Source organism: Macaca thibetana, chromosome 7, assembly GCF_024542745.1.
Source record: "Macaca thibetana thibetana isolate TM-01 chromosome 7, ASM2454274v1, whole genome shotgun sequence".
NCBI classification, from domain to species: Eukaryota; Metazoa; Chordata; class Mammalia; order Primates; family Cercopithecidae; genus Macaca; species Macaca thibetana.
Window position 1 is genome coordinate 165,047,735 of NC_065584.1, and position 18,632 is coordinate 165,066,366.

Consider the following 18,632-nt stretch of genomic DNA (forward strand, 5'->3'; position numbering starts at 1 on the left):
AAAAACAAGCTGGGCACAGTACACCTGTAATCTCAGCACTTCGAGAGGCCAAGCTGGGAGGACTTCTTAAGCCCAAGAGTTTGAGACCAGTCTGGGCAACATAGTGAAACCCCATCTCTACAAAAAATAAAAAAAAAATTAGCTGGGCATGGTGGTGCATACCTGTAGTCCCAGCTACTTGGGAGGCTGAGGTGGGAGGATTGTTTGAGTCCAGTAGTTGAGGTGTCAGTAAGCTTACGTTCATGCTACCACACCCTCACCAGGGTGACAGAGTGAGACCTCATCTGTTAAAAAAAAAAAGTCCCTGTAAGAACTTGGATAAAAATATTAATAGGAGCACTAGTCACATAATGGGCAAAAAGTGGAAAATGTCTATAAATTAATGAATAAATGTGCTATATTAAATATCAATACAGTGAAATATTATTCAGCAATAAAAGGAAATAAAGTGCTGATACATACTACAACACGATGAACTTTGAAAACCTTATACTAAGTGAAAGTAGCCAGTCTCAAAAGACCACATATTATATGACTACGTATTTATGAAATGTCCAAAATAGGCAAAACTAGCCAGGCATGGTAGTTTGCGCCTGTAGACCCAGCTACTTAGGAGGTTGAGGCCAAAGGATCACTTGCAAAACTAAAGGGACACAGAGTAGCTTAATGGTTACCCAGGGGTGGAGGTGGGACATGAATTGGGGGAAAGGGGAATGTGACTGCTAAAAGGTACAAGGTTGTTTTTTTGTTTTGTTTTTCCTTTTTTTCTTTCTTTCTTTTTTTTTCTTTTTTTTTTTTGAGATGGAGTCTTGGTCTGTCACCTAGGCTGGAGTGCAGTGGCGTGACCTTGGCTCACTGCGACCTCTGCCTGCCGGGTTCAAGTGATTCTCCTGCCTCAGTCTCCCAAGCACCTACAGATGTGCACCACCAAGTAGGTGTGCACCACTACAGGTGTGCACCACCAAGCTTGGCTAATTTTTGCATTTTTAGTAGAGACAGGGTTTCACTGTATTGACCAGGCTGGTCTCTAACACCTGACCTCAAGTGATCCACCTGCCTTGGCCTCCTAAAATGCTGGTATTACAGGCATGAGCCACTGCACCCTGCCAAGGTTTCTTTTTAGGGTGACAAAATGTTCTGAAACTGATTTGTGGTAATACCTGCACCACTGTGAATATACTAAAAACCACTGAATTGTATAATTTCTTTTATTTTTCTTTTTGTTTTTTCTTTAATAGGAGACAGAGTCTTGCTATGTTTCCCAGGCTGGAGTGCAATGGCATGATCTCATTACTAATCAGCACAGGAGTTTTGATCTGCTCTGTTTTGGACTTGGGCAGAGTCCTCTTCCTTAGGCAACTTGACGGTCCCCCCCATCCTCGTGGACACCCATGGGTACAGTGCATTACTGCCCAGAATTCCTGGACTCAATCAATTCCCCCAGCTAACCCTCCTGAGTAGCTGGGACCACTGGCATGTGTCACTGCGCCCAGCAAATTGTATTCTTTAAAAATGGGTGAGTTGTAATGATATGTGTGTTAAATCTCAATAAAGCTTGAGTTTCTAGTTTTAATAACTGGAAACATGGTGTCACCATTAGCCAAAATTGGGACTATAGGAGGAAGAATGTGTTTGGGGGGAAAATGAGCCTTGGACATATTGAGTGGCTGTGATAAGCACACAGTAAATGTCCTGCTCTGGAACACAGGAAAGAAGATGGGGTTGGAAATAATAATGCAAATAAACAATCATTTATTGCGCATTTGTTACATACCAGGTGCTGTGAATATGTTGTTTACGTACACTGCCTGGTAGGTTGCATATGTATACTGTTTATTGTTTCTGCTCCCTCTTCCCCTGTGTAAGTCAATGAGAGGAGGGCCTTCATCTCTCTTACCTAATGCTGTCTCCAGCACCTACAGCACAGGCTGGCAGAGAGTTGGCATACAGCATTTACTGGGTATATAGAAATGCAGTATCTTTTAACCCTCATAACAATCCTTTGTGGTAGGTTTTTGTTCCCATTTCACACGATTTTCTTAAGACCACAAAGTTAGTAAGTGACAGTGGTCTGTCTGCATTCAAAGTCACAATGCAATGCTATAATCTCTCAATCTCCCAGAACGAATCTGGAACAAAGGAAGGCAGTAAAGGTCATGTAAACCCAATTTGTGCAAATTCATAATAGCTGTATATGAAAATCCAACTGCGTTAGGTGCTGGAGTTAATACAATGATAAACTGGACAAGCATCTGAAGAAAAATACATTTAAGACAAAATCCATAAGACTTCGCGCATAACCTCGCTAGTTCAAGAAGCTCTTTCACACATACTATCTTAGTTAACCCCCACAAATAGCCTAATAAGTAGGTTTTATTACCATTCCAATCAGGCTTTTGTCCTCCACTTAAACTGTACTCCCCAAGGTGACTTCTGTGTTGCTAAATGCAACAGGTACTCACTTCAGGCACAATATTTAAGGGAGCACCAAAAAACTAAGTGATCAAGATGAACAACATTTTTATTTTTTTAAATTAAAATTAATGCAAAAAAAATCCATGAATAACAAAATAAAAACATTCAAAACAAAGAGGATCCTCAGGACTGGGCCCGCCCACCTGAAAGCCCCAACGGAACCCTTCATTCACGATAGGATTGAATGACCTCGAACTAAAGTGTCACGTACTTCCTGCTTGTGATGCTCATGAGCCCGAACGAAGGCTGAAAAACTTCAGGGGGAGCCATTCTGCCCATCATCCCTAGTTCCAGCGCAGTAGCGCAGCATGCACCACGCAGGTAGGAACTGACCCCGTGCTTTTGGAAAAGGCTGAACTGAGGGTGCTTGTGCCCGTGCATGTATGTATTGCACACGTGTGCATGCACGCTTCTCGTCTTGCTTCTATTTCCAATCCCAGTTCAGGACAGGGCAGAGTACTGCTTTCCAGTATGCGCACTGAGCTCGGACTTCGCGCTTGCAGACTGAGGCGCCGGCCTGCGTGTGAAGACAGAAGCTTCCTTCCTGCACAAGTGGCAGGTGGAGGGCAACTCTTTGGTGCCTCAATCCGAGACAGGGACACGCCATTCCCTGCGAGGTAGCAAAGGTACCTGAACCTATCAAGCCCTTAAAGACTCCGCGGCACCTCTTAATCGCCTTCCCGTAGCTATTGGAGGTAGAGAAACTGCGGCGGGATGAGCCCCCCAGAGACGGCAGTGGAGCAAGCGATGGTGGAGGTGCAGAGGGAGAAGCATCTCCTTTCGCTCCGCCCCGCCTCTTCTCTCGCCTCCGGCCAATTGCCGTGCGCTCCGAGCCTTGACCCCGCCTCTCCCCGCCTCCTCCGGCCTGTGGCCCCGCCCGCGCCGGTAATAATTAGGATGCGGGCGGGGCCCGCCGCGTCAGCCCTGGGAGCCGGCCAATCCAGTGGCTCTCCTCCGCGGTCGCGTCATAGGCCGAACAACCAAACAGAAAAGTTTAATAAACAGCAGACGGAGGGGCCGGCGGTGGCGGAGCCAGAGGGAGCAGGGGTTCGGCGGCCTTACCTGTCCCGGTTCACCAGCGGCTACCGGCGGCGGCGGGCAGCGCGTCAGGCGGAGAGAGCCGCCGCCAGGTGAATAGCGCGGCCCGCGGGGCCCGGTCTGGTCCGCGCTGCCCCTCCCCCGCCCGCTCCCTTCCCCCACCCGGCTGCAGCGAGGCGAGGCCCGCCCCCGGCCCCTCCCGGCTCCCGGGAGCCGGAAGCGGAGGGCGGCTGGCCGGCGCAGCAGGTGGTGGGCCCGCGGGGGCCGCGGCCGAGAGGGCTAGGACTCCCGGCTCCGGGGGCAGGGGCCGGGGATCGGCGGGTTCACCTCAGACGCGCGCGGGCGCCCGCAGCCCGGGGCCAAAACCTGTCAGGGTGGTCGCGCTGGGGTCCGGAGCCTCAGTTCTTCAGGGCCGCGGAGGCCGCGACGCGCGCCGCCCCGAGCGGGTTCGTAGCGGTTGGCGGGCGGGGGTCGGAAGGGCCCTGGGCACCCTGGGGCGCGTCAACTCCCCCTCCCCCCCCCAGTCTCAGGTCTTCTTCGGGATGTTTTTCCACCTGCCGTGTTTTCAGAAACCAGCCGGAGGCAGCCCGTTGTTTCCAACTCCTGACTGGCCCCGGAAAGGGAATCGGTCTCTTTTTTCCGTGCTTGGGTTTAGCTTGCTTAGGATTCTAAATTTTTCGTCTGCTCTTTTGAAATAGTTATTTTCAAGTTTTAGCCACCTAAAGAACTACGAAAGAATATTGTGTTTGAAATCTTTTTAACTTGGTTTCGATGTCATGTGCTAACCCACACAGTTGGGACGCTATGATTTACCTTCACAACTCGGAAGTTGTGACCAGTTGTGAGGAAGTTAGGGCCTTGGGGTTACCTAAAGGTAATTTATATTAAGTTATTGGGCCATAAAAACTGGGCAGAATTGGCCACGCGCGGTAACTCAACGCCTGTAATCCCAGCACTTTGGGAGGCCGACGCGGTCTAATAACAAGGTCAGGAGATCGAGACCATCCTGGCCAACATGGTGAAACCCCGTCTCTACTAAAAATGCAAAAATTAGCTGGGCGTGGTGGTGCTTGCCTGTAGTCCCAGCTACTGGGAGGCTGAGGCAGGAGCATCGCTTGAACCCGGGGGGCGGAGGTTGCAGTGAGCCCAGATCGCGCTACTGTACTCCAGCCTGGCGACAGAGGGAGACTCCGTCTCAAAAAACAAAACAAAAAAAACAAAACTGGGCAGAATTAATGATTTTGATGCTCCGAGAAACAGGATTAAATTCCTCTTTCAAACCAAAGTCGGAATTTGATTTTTTAAAAGTGTAAAATACCATAAACTTTTAAGGGTAGTTGTTCAGTTTCTATGTCACCAAGTTTAAGGCACTTTCTGAATTTACGTATAGTTTCTCCAGAGCCCTAGGGGAAATGTTTTGCAAAATGTGCACGTTTAAGTTTCCAAAACAGGTTGTCTTTTTTATTTTTACTTTTGTAGGTTTTAAAGTATATTTAAAGGGAGACAGAGATCACCAATGTGCAGGAGAAAATACGGGGGTCGATGGATTTATTATCTTGTAGTGATAACTTTCTGGGTGTATGCATATGTCAGAACTTACACGTTTTACACTTCAAGTATGTGCAGTTTATTGTCAACTATATGTCAGTGAAGTTTATAAGAAGTAACCAAAATATATTTAATACCACAAAAAAATACAGTAAAGTATAAACAGATAAAACGTCATAAATCCTTGACTCCTCCTCCCAAACCCAAAACTGGAACATTAGTAAAACTTGCATTTGTCTATGAGTTTATCTGTGCAGTGGATTTTGTGTATGTCACTTCCTTGACTTTTTGAAAAATAGTTTTATCATATATGTTTGTATGCCGAAACAGTGTGGCATTTAATTTGCTTTTCTTTTGAGCTTTATAAAAAATAGTATGTGGCTGTAGTTTATTTCATTGCTTTGTGACATGTTAATCTGCCGTAACTCATGGGCACTTAGACCGTGTTTTTGTTGTTTTTTATTTTGTTTTGCTATAAACAGTCTTGCTCTATGAACATTTCTTGTTTCCGGCTCTTGGTACACATGTACAATAATTTCTCTAGAGTAAATACTTAATGTGGATTGCATTAGAAGGTATTAGGTAATCAGGACTAGAATAGATTGAATAACTTAGAAATAAAATGAATGAAAAACGTTAGGATTCTCTATTATGTTTAAATAGAAGATTCATAGCCATAGTGATTGAACTAGTTCAACCTAGTTGAACATTTGCATGAAAACCCAAAATTCCTGTTAACCTATGTGTAATGACCCTCTTACTTTGAAGTCACGTTGTAAAAAGTCTGGCACTGTTTGGTATCTCCTTTTCAATGCAAAAATAGTAAGTATAGTCGAAAAAACGCTGGATTGTATGTAAAATAAATCACCTTTCTGCTGTTCCTCTCCTCCCCTCTAATCTCTAGCAAATTACTTAAAAATTTCTCTTGTGCCTTAGCATACTCATGTAGAAGAAACTTGTCCTAAGCTTATTCTTCCAGTTTTGCACAGACTTTAGTTAAGGAAAACACCTGTCAAATGGCACACACCCTTTAAGGGAAAGCATTAGGACCAAGGTGTTATTCTGTGGAATTACGTTTTGTATCCTTTGGAATATTTTTGAAAAAGTTGTGCGATGTTTCAGGATTTCTTAACTCCATATTTAAATACCTTTTAGATTAGAGAATGCCCACAAGGTGTGCTTCCCAAGTATCTGTTTCATTATGCTAACAGAGACACAGTGACAAATTAGGGAATAGTATCTCCTTAATATCCTGAAGATAGGTGTGTTTGTGTGTGTTTCATGTTTCATTCATGTATGTAAGTGTGAATTTACGTGTAGCGTTGAATAACCTTTTTGAAGGCATGGGAGTAGAGATGGTTTCATTTTTTCTATATGTAGCTTGCAGACAAATATCAGGATGCTTTGTTTTGGTAGGGCTGTATTTTGCTTTTAAAAACCTCATTTTTTATTTGATTGTAAGGACAATGTGTATATGGGGTTTTCCCCCTCAAACTTTGAGAAAGAATAGAAAGTTACTAAGAAAAGCCACCTATAACACCATCATAGATAACTATTGTTAACATTTTTCAGGTATATCCTTGGTCTTTGTGTGTGTTTTCTTAATATCCTAAACTATTAAGAGTCAATTTTTTTTTTTTTTTTTTTGGAGAGAGAGTCTTGCTCTGTCACCCGGGCTGGAGTGTAGTGGCGCGATCTCGGCTCACTGCAAGCTCTGCCTCCCGGGTTCACGCCATTTTCCTGCCTCAGCCTCCTGAGTAGCTGGGACTACAGGCGCCCGCCACCACGCCTGGCTAATTTTTTGTATTTTTAGTAGGGACGGGGTTTCACCGTGTTAGCCAGTATGGTCTCGATCTTCTGACCTTGTGATCCGCCTGCCTCGGCGTCCCAAAGTGCTGGGATTATGGGCTGGCGCTCATGCCTGGCCTATTAAGAGCCAATTCTAAACACTCTCAGGCTGGCTCTTCCTTAAGAAATTACCGAAATGTAATCTGCCTCACCATCTTGTTTTATATAAGATGGTAATAGAGGTCATCTAACTGGTACCATTGCTTCAACTTTTCTACTCTTCTGTTTCATTTAAATGTGTAAATTAGAGTATCTTATTCTCTGACTCAAAACTCCCCCGTAGCTTTGCAATATACCAAATAAAATTGAAACCTCTTACTGTGGTTTGTATACCTCAGACCAGCAAAGTCCACTAGAAATACAATGTTAGTCACGAATGGGAGCTACATTAAGTAATTTAAAATTTTCTGGTAGCCACATTACGAAAAGAAGATGAACAGGTGAAATACATTTTATTTAACCCAAAAACTATGAATTCAACATGTAATCAGTGTAAGAAATTGCTGATGGGATAATTTTCTTTTTTAGACTGTGTTTATAATTTGTTGTGTATTTTCCACTTAAAGTATATCTCAATTCGTACTAGCTACATTTCTTTTTTTTAATTTTTATTTTTTTGAGACAGAGTCTTGCTCTGTCTCCCAGGCTGGAGTGCAATGGTGCGATCTCAGCTCACTGCAACCTCCGCCTCCTAGGTTCAAGTGATTCTTGTCCCTCAGCCTCCTGAGTAGCTGGGACTACAGGCGTGCACAACCACGCCCGGCTATTTTTTTTTTTTTTTTTGAGACAGAGTCTTATTCTGGTATACAGGCTAGAGTGCAGTGGTGCAATCTTGGCTCACTGCAACCTTTGCCTCCTGGATTCAAGCGATTCTCCTGCCTTAGCCTCCCTCCAATAGCTGGGACTACAGGTGCATGCCACCACACCCAGCTAATTTTTGTATTTTTCGTAGAGAGGGGGTTTCACTATGTTGGCCAGATTGGTCTCAAACTCCTGACCTCAGGTGATCCATCTGCCTGGGCCTCCCAAAATTCTAGAATTACAGGCGTGAGCCACCGCGCCTTGCCTAAATTTTTATAATTTTAGTAGATACCGCGTTATCACTATGTTGGCCAGGCTGGTCTTTTCCTGGTCTCAAGTGATTCGCCTGCCTTGGCCTCCCAAAGTGCTGGGATTACAGTCATGAGCCACCATGTCCGACCCAGACTAGCCACATTTCAAATGCTCAGTAGACGTATGACCAGTGGTTACCCCCAGGGACAGTTCCATCTTATAAAAATACTATAACCTAACTAGTTATCTGTTGGGTGTAACTTACGTTTATTATTTTTTTCTTCTTATAATGTGTGATAAATATCATAAGAGCTACTTCTGTGTATTTGTCATTGTGTCTTTAGGATCAAGTCTGTCTTAATCACTGAATCAAAGCATATGAACATTTCTTAAAGTCTTTTCATAAATATTGCCAAATTTAGTTCTTAAATTTTGACTAACATCAAACTTTAACATCAAATTTGACAAAAAATATAACAGAATACACATTTCTTGTATATCTTTACCAGCATTATCTGTCTATCCATCTACCCTCCATTCTTCCTTCCCTTTCTGTAGGAATCATTATATATTTCTTTAATTAATTATGATGGTAAATAAACATGGATCTTGGACATCTAGTTTCTCTTTTGCCCATTTTGGATGGTGGTTTATGTTTGTGATACCCTTTTAAACCTTTTATATTTTTAGGGTTTAGGATAGCAACTCTGCCATATACTGCAAATATACATATACACATTTATATATACACACGTATACATATACACACATACACGTTTGGTTTTTTTAAAATGTTTTTTGAAACACGTCTTGCTCTGTCACCCAGGCTGGAGGGCAGTGGTGCAGTCATGGCTCACTGTGGCCTTTACTCCTGGGCTTAAGTGATTATCCCACCTCAGCCTCCCATGTAACTGGGACTACAGGCATGGTGGGGACCATGCCTGGCAATTTTTTGTAGAGATGGGGTTTCACCATGTTGCCCAGAGTGGTTTCAAACTCCTGGGCTCAAGCGATTCACCTACCTCGGCCTCCCTAAGTGCTGGGATTACAGGTATGAGCCATTGGGCCTGGCCTACAAATATTTTTCCTAACTCTTCATTTACCTTACAGTGTTTTCTTTTCTCTTGCTCTCTTTTTTTTTTTTTTTTTTTTTTTTAAACAAAACAAAAACAGGCAATGGTTTTTACCTTTTAAGAAAATTAGGTTAATACTTTCTTTCATGGCTTCTACTTTGCTTTTATATTTAAAGGTTTCTCCTGCCCAGATAAATTTTCTTCTAGTTCTTTTACAGTTTCGTATTTCACATCTGTCTTTTTCTGTTCATCTGGGATTTATTTTGATATATGTGAAGTGAAATAACTTCCTTTATTTTTCCTTAAAAATTTTGGCCCCACTAAAAAAAAAAAAAAAAAAAAAAAAAAAAAAAAAAAACTTGTTGCCTTGAAATAAAGCTGCCTTTATCATATGTTAAATGCACATATTCTTGGTTCTTTTTAGGTTTTATTGAAATATCAGTGATTTGGTACCTGTGCACACTTGTATACATGGGGCATAGTATTTTCATTTTGTAAACAAATGTGTTTTTTTTTTGTTATTTAAGTCTGTCCTCCATCCCCCTTTTTTGGTTGTTGCTGTGTTAGTCCTCAGATTTTTTAGTTTATTCTTTTTGGGCTTCAAATTAGTTTTGGTTTTGATATTTTTTTTTTTTGAGACAGAGTCTTACTGTGTTGCCCAGGCTGGAGTGCAATGGCATGATCTCGGCTCACCACAACCTTTGTCTCCAGGTTCAAGTGATTCTCATGCCTCAGCCCTCTGAGTAGTTGGGATTGCAGGGGTGTGCCACCACACCTGGCTAGTTTTTGTGTTTTTAGTAGAGATGGGGTTTCACGATGTTGGCCAAGCTGGTCTTGAATCCCTGACCTCAGGTGATCTACCCACCTCGGCCTCCCAAAGTGCTAGGATTACAGGCGTGAGCCACTGTGCCCAGCCAGTTTTGAATTTTTTAACTTAAAAAAATTGCAACTTTTACAATATTTTATGTTTTATAATGAAAATATGTAATGCTGTTGAATGTTCTTCTGAGCATAGCTTTAACTATTACTTAAATTTTGATGAGTAATATTTTTATGTTTATATATTTAAAAACCTCTACAGTTGCAGTTTTTATTTTTTCAACAAGTATTTAAGTACTTGCTCCATCTAGGCATTGTGCCAAGTACTGAGGACACAACTGTGTGCAAGACAAGGTCTCTTGCCTTCATCCAGTTACAGTCTGTCAATATAGACAAACCAACGAATAAAGAATTTCAGATTTCGACAAGTGCCTAGGAAGTAAATAAATAATAGAAGGTGCTAATTGGATGATCTGTGATGGTCTCTCTGAGGATGTCACATTTAAATTGATCAGTGGTACCAAGGTGTGTATGGGAGTTTCTTTAGCTTTCCCAATCTATCAAAACATAAAAAAGGAAAAAAGAAAAATGGAGTCTTGCTCCGTTGCCCAGGCTGGAGTGCAGTGGTGCGATCTTGGCTCACTGCAGCCTCTGCCTCCTGGGTTCAAGCAATTCTCCTGCCTCAGCCTCCTGAGTGGTTGAGATTACAGGCATGCACCACCATGCCTGGCTAATTTTTGTATTTTTAGTAGAGATGGGGTTTCACCGTGTTGGCCAGGCTGGTCCCAAATTCCTGACCCCAGGTGATCCACCCGCCTCAGCCTCCCAAAATGCTGGGATTACAGGCGTGAGCCACTGCATCCGGCTGAAATGACTAAGTTTTTTTGCCAAATATTTTGTGAAAATTGCTTTGCAGGCATGGTTGAGATCACCTGAGGTCAGGAGTTCAAGACCAGCCTGACCAACATGGTGAAACCTCATCTCTACTGAAAATGCCAAAATTAGGTAGGTGTGGTGGCCGGTGCCTGTAATCCCGGCTACTCGGGAGGCTGAGGCAGGAGAATCACTTGCACCCTGGAGGCAGAGGTTGCAGTGAGCCGAGACTGCACCACTGTACTCTAGCCTGGGTGAAAAAAAAAGAAAAAGAAAAAGAAAAATTGCTTTGCAAACAGTTTCAAGCCTCTTCCCCATCTTCCAACTGGATCACTGCTCCAAAACTTGTCCTGTGTAGAAAATTTGGAACTGATTCTGAGTTCTAAAATCAAGAAGTTGGAGGAAGTTTCCCAAGTGAAGGGAACTGCTGGCACAAATGGCATGTATGCAAAGTGCTTGACTTGACTTTGAATTTGACAGAAGATTGGAATGACTGCAGTTTACTGAGTGAGGACAGTGGGACAAGCTTTGTTTCAGGACTTGTTTGGGAGACTTTTATTTTTTATTTCCAAATGGTAGGGCTGCTTCCACCCCTCCTGCCTTCCTATGGAGTTTCGATTTTGTGATCCAAATCAGTCTCCTACAAATAGCTATATTATTTTACCCCTTTTACTTTTCTTCATTATTTCTACTGTGTTTTCAGTTTTCTCTACTCAAGACCTTTGCATATGCTTTTGTTTTGCTTAGTTGTGATTTCCTTGAGGAATCCTTCCTTGATGCCACAAAATAGGTTAGGTCTTTCTGTTGGCTTCATGTGCTCATTTTATATTGGGCTTTTCTTTCTTTTTTTTTTTTGAGACAGAGTCTTGCTCTGTCCCCCAGGCTGGAGTGCAGTGGTGCGATCTCAGCTCACTGCAAGCTCCGCCTCCCGGGTTCACGCCATTCTCCTGCCTCAACCTCCCGAGTAGCTGGGACTACAGGCGCCCGCCGCCACGCCCGGCTAATTTTTTGCATTTTTAGTAGAGACGGGGTTTCACCGTGTTAGCCAGGATGTTCTTGATCTCCTGACCTCGTGATCCGCCCGCCTTGGCCTCCTAAAGTGCTGGGATTACAGGCGTGAGCCACTGCGCCCTGCCTGGGCTTTTCTTTCATAAACATTTGTAACAACTCCAGTTCATTAAATTTGTGTGAATTGTTTTAGCGTCTGTTTCTTCTTTCAGATCCATACAGTCCCGTAGCTGCCAGCCACTTGTGGCTATTTAAATAAATTTAAATTTAATTTAATATTAAAAATTCAGTTCCTCATTTGTATTAGTCACATTTTAGGTGCTCACTCAGTGGCCTTATGTGGCTAGTGGCAATTGTGTTGGACAGCAGAGATAGAGAGTCTTCTGCAATAATAGATATTTATCTTAATTTATAGTCCTGTGGCTAATGGCTGCCATATTTTATTTAAATAGTCACATCTGACTATTGAGATGTGGCAAGTCTGAATTGATGTACTGAGTATGAAATAGGAACTTGATTTCTAGTACAAAACAATGAAAATATCTCAATTTTTAAAATATTGATTACATATTGAAGTAATGATATTTTACATATATTGTGTTAAAATACACTATTACTGTTTTTTTTTTAATTAAAACAATTTTTTTTTTTTTTTTTGAGACGGAGTCTTACTCTGTCATCCAGGCTGAAGTGCACACAGTCTCAGCTCACTGCAGCCTCTGCCTCCTGGGTTCAAGTGATTCTCCTGCCTCCACTTCCCAAGTAGCTGGGACTACAGGCGAGCACCACCGCTCCTGGCCTATTAATTTTTTTTGTTGTTGTTGTTTGTTTGTTTTTGAGACATAGTGTTGCCTTTGTCGCCCAGGATTGAGTGCAGTGGTGTGATGTTGGCTCACTGTAGTCTAAACCTCCCTGGCTCAAGGGATCCTCCCACCTTAGCCTCCCAAGTAGCTGTGACTATAGGCGCTCCACCACGCCCAGATAATTTAAAAAAAATTTTTAAATTTTTTGTAGAGATGGGGTTTCACTGCGGTGCCCAGGCTAGTCTTGAACTTTTGAGCTCAAGTGATCTGTCTGCCTTGGCCTCTGAAAGTCTTGGGATTACGGGCGTGAGCCACTGTGCCCAGCCAATTTTTATATTTCAATGTGACTACTAGGAAATAGAAAATCACATGTGGCCCTCATGTTTCCTTGCGACAGCACTGGTCTGACTTGACCATAAGTTTCTATAATGGTAGGGACTATATCCATTTTATTTACTGTAGTATCTTCAGCACATAATAGACGTTCAAAAGATTTGGTGAATGAATAAACTAACTGTTAACTTTTGAATGTTATTGTATAGTTCACAGAGAATGTTACCTATTCAACTTTTGCTTTTCAGAATTGTTCGTTTTCTTTGTGACTGTTTAAACTGGTTGAGAAAAGCTCTTTTGGTAGCTATAAGAGTTAGTCTTTGTCTTTTATATAATATTTATTTTTTTCTGGTTTAGGCCTCCAAGGAGAGAGAGGGAATTTAAAGTTGGCCAGTCTATTTTCTCTTCGTTTTTCTATGTCTAGCACTTTTTCTTAGATGATCTATGGTATGTTATTTGGCACATGAAAATGTATGACTCCTAAAATCTTGATAGTTGAGTATTATAAATGCCTTCTCTTTTACTTTTGTCTCACTATTGTGATCCCGGTTTCTTTTTATTTTGCATGAATCATAACCTTGTTTATCCCTTGAGGCCTAAAACAAAGCAATTTACTGTGTTTTTTGTAGAAAGATACCTTATCCTATCAGCTTGGTTTATGCTTTCTTATCTGTAGGTTTCCTTAATGTTTCCTTTGTGTTCAGTGTTTGACTGAATAGGCCATTCAGTCAAACTCCCCAACTCCTCCTACACACCTTGTAATCTTTTCCCTAAGGAGTCAGCAGAGATACACCAGGAATTGCAAGCTCAAATGTATCTTACTTTTGTAGGCAATGTGTATTGGCCAGGGAAATATTTTTTATTTTTATTTATTTATTTGAGACAGAGTCTTACTGTGTCACCCAGGCTGGAGTGCAGTGTCTGCCGCCTCAAGCAAATCTCCTGCCTCAGCCTCCCAAGTAGCTGAGATTACAGGCACCTGCCATAGCGCCCAGCTAATTTTTGTAGTTCTAGTAGAGATGGGGTTTCACCATCTTGGCCACGCTGGTCTTGAACTCGTAGGACCTTGTGATCCACCTGCCTCTGCCTCCCAAAGTGCTGGGATTACAGGCGTGAGCAACCACACCCAGCCATATTTTTAAAATTTTTTATTCCCCATTGAGGTGTTTTTCAGTTTATCCTTAGTGATCCAGTCATGTTTTGCTAATGTCAGGGTGGTCTTTTTAGCATCTACTACAATAAACCACCAGCTGTGCCAGAGAAAATGCCCAGGATTAATTTCTTTTGTTGGAAGAGCAGTTTGAACTATCCAGAATCCTTCAGAATTCTAAGAAAGTGTTTGCCCTGTTCTGTATATATTCTGCTAAAAGTTGTTTGTAATAGTCTAGATACTGATTCTTTATATAAGTAGGGTCTTTTTAATCAAAAATGAAGTGGCACCAAATTGTTCAGTGGTTTGTTCTCTTCTAAATTGTTTTTAGCTGATAAGATTTGGGAAACTTTCTGGGCTCCCACAAATAGTGTACAATACATCCTTTGAATACTTGATGCTTAAAAAGTGTTGTTACTGCATGCAGTCAGGGAGCTTCAGAGCTTTTTGCAGGCTCCTTGTTTTCATATTATCTCGGTTATAAATTTTATGGTTGTGACATTGCTTTCTTTTTATTTATTTTTGCTGTTGTTTTCTGCTGCTGCTGATTTAGAAATGGAATAAACTACTCTTAATTTTAACCTGTTTGCTACCTAAAATGATAATCACCTTGATGTTCTTTCAAGCAGGTCCCAGAGATCTTAAAACAATCTAGATTCACTAAGTACACAGTTCTCTTTTCTCTTGGTTATATATAGATTGAGAGTGGTCTTGGTGTTATATTAGTGTATGATTCGTGTTTGTTTCATAATTAACTTTGAAGTGAAAAATTGATGCGAGAGCAAAGGTTTATTTGGTTTCCATAACTGTCTACTAATTTTATGCTTGCCAGATTTTAAGATTAAAATGTTTGCCAACTCTCTTTTTTTTTTTATAAAACTTTTGGCCATCTACAGTCACTTTTCTTCAAGTCTTATGCTGTAATTCAAGCTGTGTATTTTTTTGCTGATTGCTTCTGTGCCTCCTTTGCTTCTAGTGTTCTTTTGCAAGAGTGTCCACACAGTGGGAAGAAAACCTGAACTTGACTCATGAAGTGCTGGGCATTCAAAACAGTGAATCCTTGCAAAGGATCCTGGGACTAGACCTCTGTGAATTGGCTCTTTCAATTTGTCCACTTAAAGGGCATAATAGATTATGCAGCTGTTTGGGCTTCAGCAGGGTATTGCTCCATATTCATGTCTAGTTGCAATTATGTGAATTTTCAGTTTGTTACAAAGACTTCCCTTTGTATTCAAAACAATTTTGTTGGCTTTGTGTTCTAATATGTGAGTTTTCTCTGGGGAAAAATAGTTGCAAGATTTTGAACTTTGAAAACTTTAAAATGTTGAAAGGTTTTGTCACTGTTTTTATTTTCTGATGCAAACCAAACATTGAAAGCATATTTTAAGAAGAAGTCACTCTAATATGCTTTAATTTCGAGTTTATGAATCACAGGATTTTTGGTAGAGGTAAAAAGTATACTTACACAGTTAATTAGACATAAAATGCCATTGAATCAGTCAGGTAATGATTAATGTCAGAGTAATGTTTGATGGGCCAAGCTGCTAAAAACATAAGCAGTTCTAATTAAAATATATAAACTTATAATGTAAAAATAGTAAACCTAGTAGTGTATAAAGTGACAGTAGGTCTTTTTTGCTTAAAAATCAGAGTTCCTGAATAGTATCTCTTTAGGATCTCTGTAGTAAAAATACAATTTAATGTAGCTTAGTGAGAAGTTTAAGAGGAATATACCTTTCACTTTAGGGTGCCCATGCCACTTTGAAGTTATAGAGTGCAAAGTAGTTTCCACACATTAAAAAATATATATGAAAAAGACTTAAACTTTTCTAAATTTTATACTTGAACAGGTCATTAGAACATGTGCCTTTTGCTTTTAGATCTCTGTTTGCAAATGGTTAAGCATTAATGTTGGCAAAATACTCACATGTCGTATCTGTTAAATGTAATAATATTTCTGCCCAGTCTTCAGTTTTAAGTAGAAATATCAACCTTTGATGTCACTAACATTTCTACTCTGTTGTGATACTGAGAACGTAAGTGTCAGTGAATTTGATAGACAGCTTAGAAATGAATCTTTTGCATTCAATATTTTAGTGCTGTGTATTTTCACTTAAGTTATAGTTTTCTCTTTAAGTCTTAGAAAAAACATTAGTTTGTTCCTCTTAGCAACATATTGTAATGAATTTTCTGTTGCCCTTTTACAATTTTCAGGTAAAATGTGAACTCTATTAAAAATAATCTGTCTTTAAAGCATAACTTCACCTTCATTGTTCCAAAAAAATAATCAAATGATTTCGATTAGAAGCGTTGTATTTTAAACAATTGGTAACAGCTGCTTCTGTGAGATTTTCATTTATGTTACTTAGTTTATTTTTCACCTAGACAAGGGTAAGCAAACAGTATATGATGGGAAAACTGAAACCTTATCTACTGTTTCTTTAAGAAACCAGCTTATCCAGGGGGTTTTAGTGTGTCCAACCTAACCTGCTAGCAAGGAAAAGTTCTTTAAAATAATGGATATTAGCAGTATCCAATCACAATTACCAGTTTCACTAACAGGGAGGAGATTTTACTCTTCAGCCACTAGAATTGGAGAAGGTGGAGCTTGGTACTCAGGTTTGGTTGCTTTGGAGTACAGCTTCAAGTGAAGTTAATCTGAGGTGAAGCAAACAGAAAATTGTGGAGGTTTTGTTGGTAGGATTTTTGTTCTAATCTTTTTATGATCCTTTATTTTATAATTTTGCTCCTTTATGATTCTGTGTGTGCTAGGTTTTGTCATTGTTTTTATTTTCTGATGCAAACTGAACACTAAAATTAAGCAGGGAAGCAGAACAAAAGGGCTGTTTGGACAGGAAATAGGTGTTCAGAGAATCAAACTTGACTTTCTCCTATCATTATTTTTAGTTCAGAATATGAGTGTCATCAAAAAATCTTAGACTCCAAATCATCTTCAATAACAGGCTTTTCTTTGGGATTGGTTGTTCGAACAGTCAGTTGTCAGTTTTTATAAATGACATCTTGAGGAGGTTCATTTGATATGTCATTTTCCTTAAACTTAAAATGTTAAATTGCTGAAAGATAAATGTGATAGGCTTAAATAAGTCTTTTTTAATAAATTGAAATGCCAACTGTTTAATTTTTTTAACCCCAGCACAATCCCCCTTTTAATTTCAGTATGTTTTAACAATATGTTGACATTTTTAATATGCTCATAATTTTAGCTTTGTTTTCAAAAAGGCCATTGATGAACAAAGTAAAACTGCTTTCTTCTTCATTCACTCTTCATTTCTTTCAAAGGTGGAGATAAGTAATTAACATTTTGAAACAGGATTTATATTTTTAAAAGCTATAGGTAGGCTACTAAAACTTTTTTTAAAGTATCTGATTCTATCTACATTTCTTATTTATGAAGTAATTGTAGTGTATTTCAGTACAAGAATATTTTTTTAGAGACTGTTTTCTTTATATTGTTGCTCTTTGTTCTCATAGAAATTAAGGTATAAATTGCAATAATCATTACAGTAATCAGAACAAATGCCGGCTAAGCATTTTCAGCTGTTGTATTTGCTATGCTGCTTGTTCCGGATCATGCAAAGGTTTTTAAATTAATGCTTTTCTGCTGTATCTGTTGCTTAAACAATAGTGTAATAATAATGAAATCGAAAAAAGTTACCTATCTACCCACCAGAAGATCATTGTTTGGTCATCTCATTTTTTTCCTGTTCCCTTCTCTATCTTATATTCTTGCATTTTTCCAATAATTATGAATTCGTGCAGTTTTATGTTTTCACTTAACTATCTGTTGAAATTGTTTTCATTTCAGTAACTATGTAATTCTCCTAAATTGATGTGACCTTAATTGACCTAGTTTTTTGACTTGTCTACTTTTAGGTTACTAATTTTTTGTCATTTTTAATAGTATTGCTTTGAACACACATCTGTGTGTAGCTGTAAAATATTTTCCTTTTTAAAAAAGATTTCTTTTGGAAAAATCCTGGAGTGGCCTTACCTAGATCAAAGGATATGAACACTTCACTGGCCAAATTGTTTTTCTAAAAAGTTACACCAGTTTATATCGACACCAGCAGAATGTGCTTCAAAGTTTTTCTAATGTGTAGCCTGAAATGTTCTGTTAAAGTGTGCCTATGGAGCTCTCTGACTTGTTGATTAGTTTTTGCCTGAAAGCCTGTTTTCAACACCATTTTCCAAGATGTAGATGGATATAAATCAATTTTTCTGGATATGAAAATCAGCTGAAGGAAATTAGAAAAACTTCTACCCACTTAAGTGAGCAGTTGTATCTCTGTTAGATATTTCATATACTTATTTGTATGTATTGCTATTAGTAAGTATGGGGCTTAATGTTTTACACTGGCTTTGTTATTCAGGCTGGCTTTTCTTTTTCTTCTGGTAAGCGCATGTCAGAAGAAATATTTTCTTTCAAGAAAATGTATCAGAAACATTTTTAGGAGGAGACTGAAGTAGCGCCAGTTAACCTTAGTTTACCTGCCTCAAAAACATGTGTGAATAACCTTTGTCATTATTTGTGCATTTCTTAATTTTGAGTTTTTAAAACTACGCTTCGGAAACAGATAACTGTTATGAATA

At 40.0% G+C, this 18,632-nt stretch overlaps 2 protein-coding genes across 7 annotated transcripts in view; one reads left to right on the forward strand and one right to left on the reverse strand.

Moving 5' to 3' along the window:
- Positions 1 to 18,632, reverse strand: part of MTHFS (methenyltetrahydrofolate synthetase) — a 599,465-nt gene that overhangs the window by 209,496 nt on the left and 371,337 nt on the right. The window lies entirely within an intron of this gene.
- Positions 3,363 to 18,632, forward strand: part of ZFAND6 (zinc finger AN1-type containing 6) — an 83,409-nt gene continuing 68,139 nt past the window's right edge. Inside the window, exon 1 of one of the 6 annotated variants that reach the window (XM_050800020.1) lies at positions 3,363 to 3,605. The gene's annotated coding sequence lies outside the window, so the exon portion shown is untranslated. Of the gene's footprint in view, positions 3,606 to 3,761; positions 3,960 to 12,443; positions 16,719 to 18,632 lie in introns of those variants that run through there. The other 5 variants (XM_050800022.1, XM_050800023.1, XM_050800021.1 and 2 more) reach the window with 5 other exon arrangements.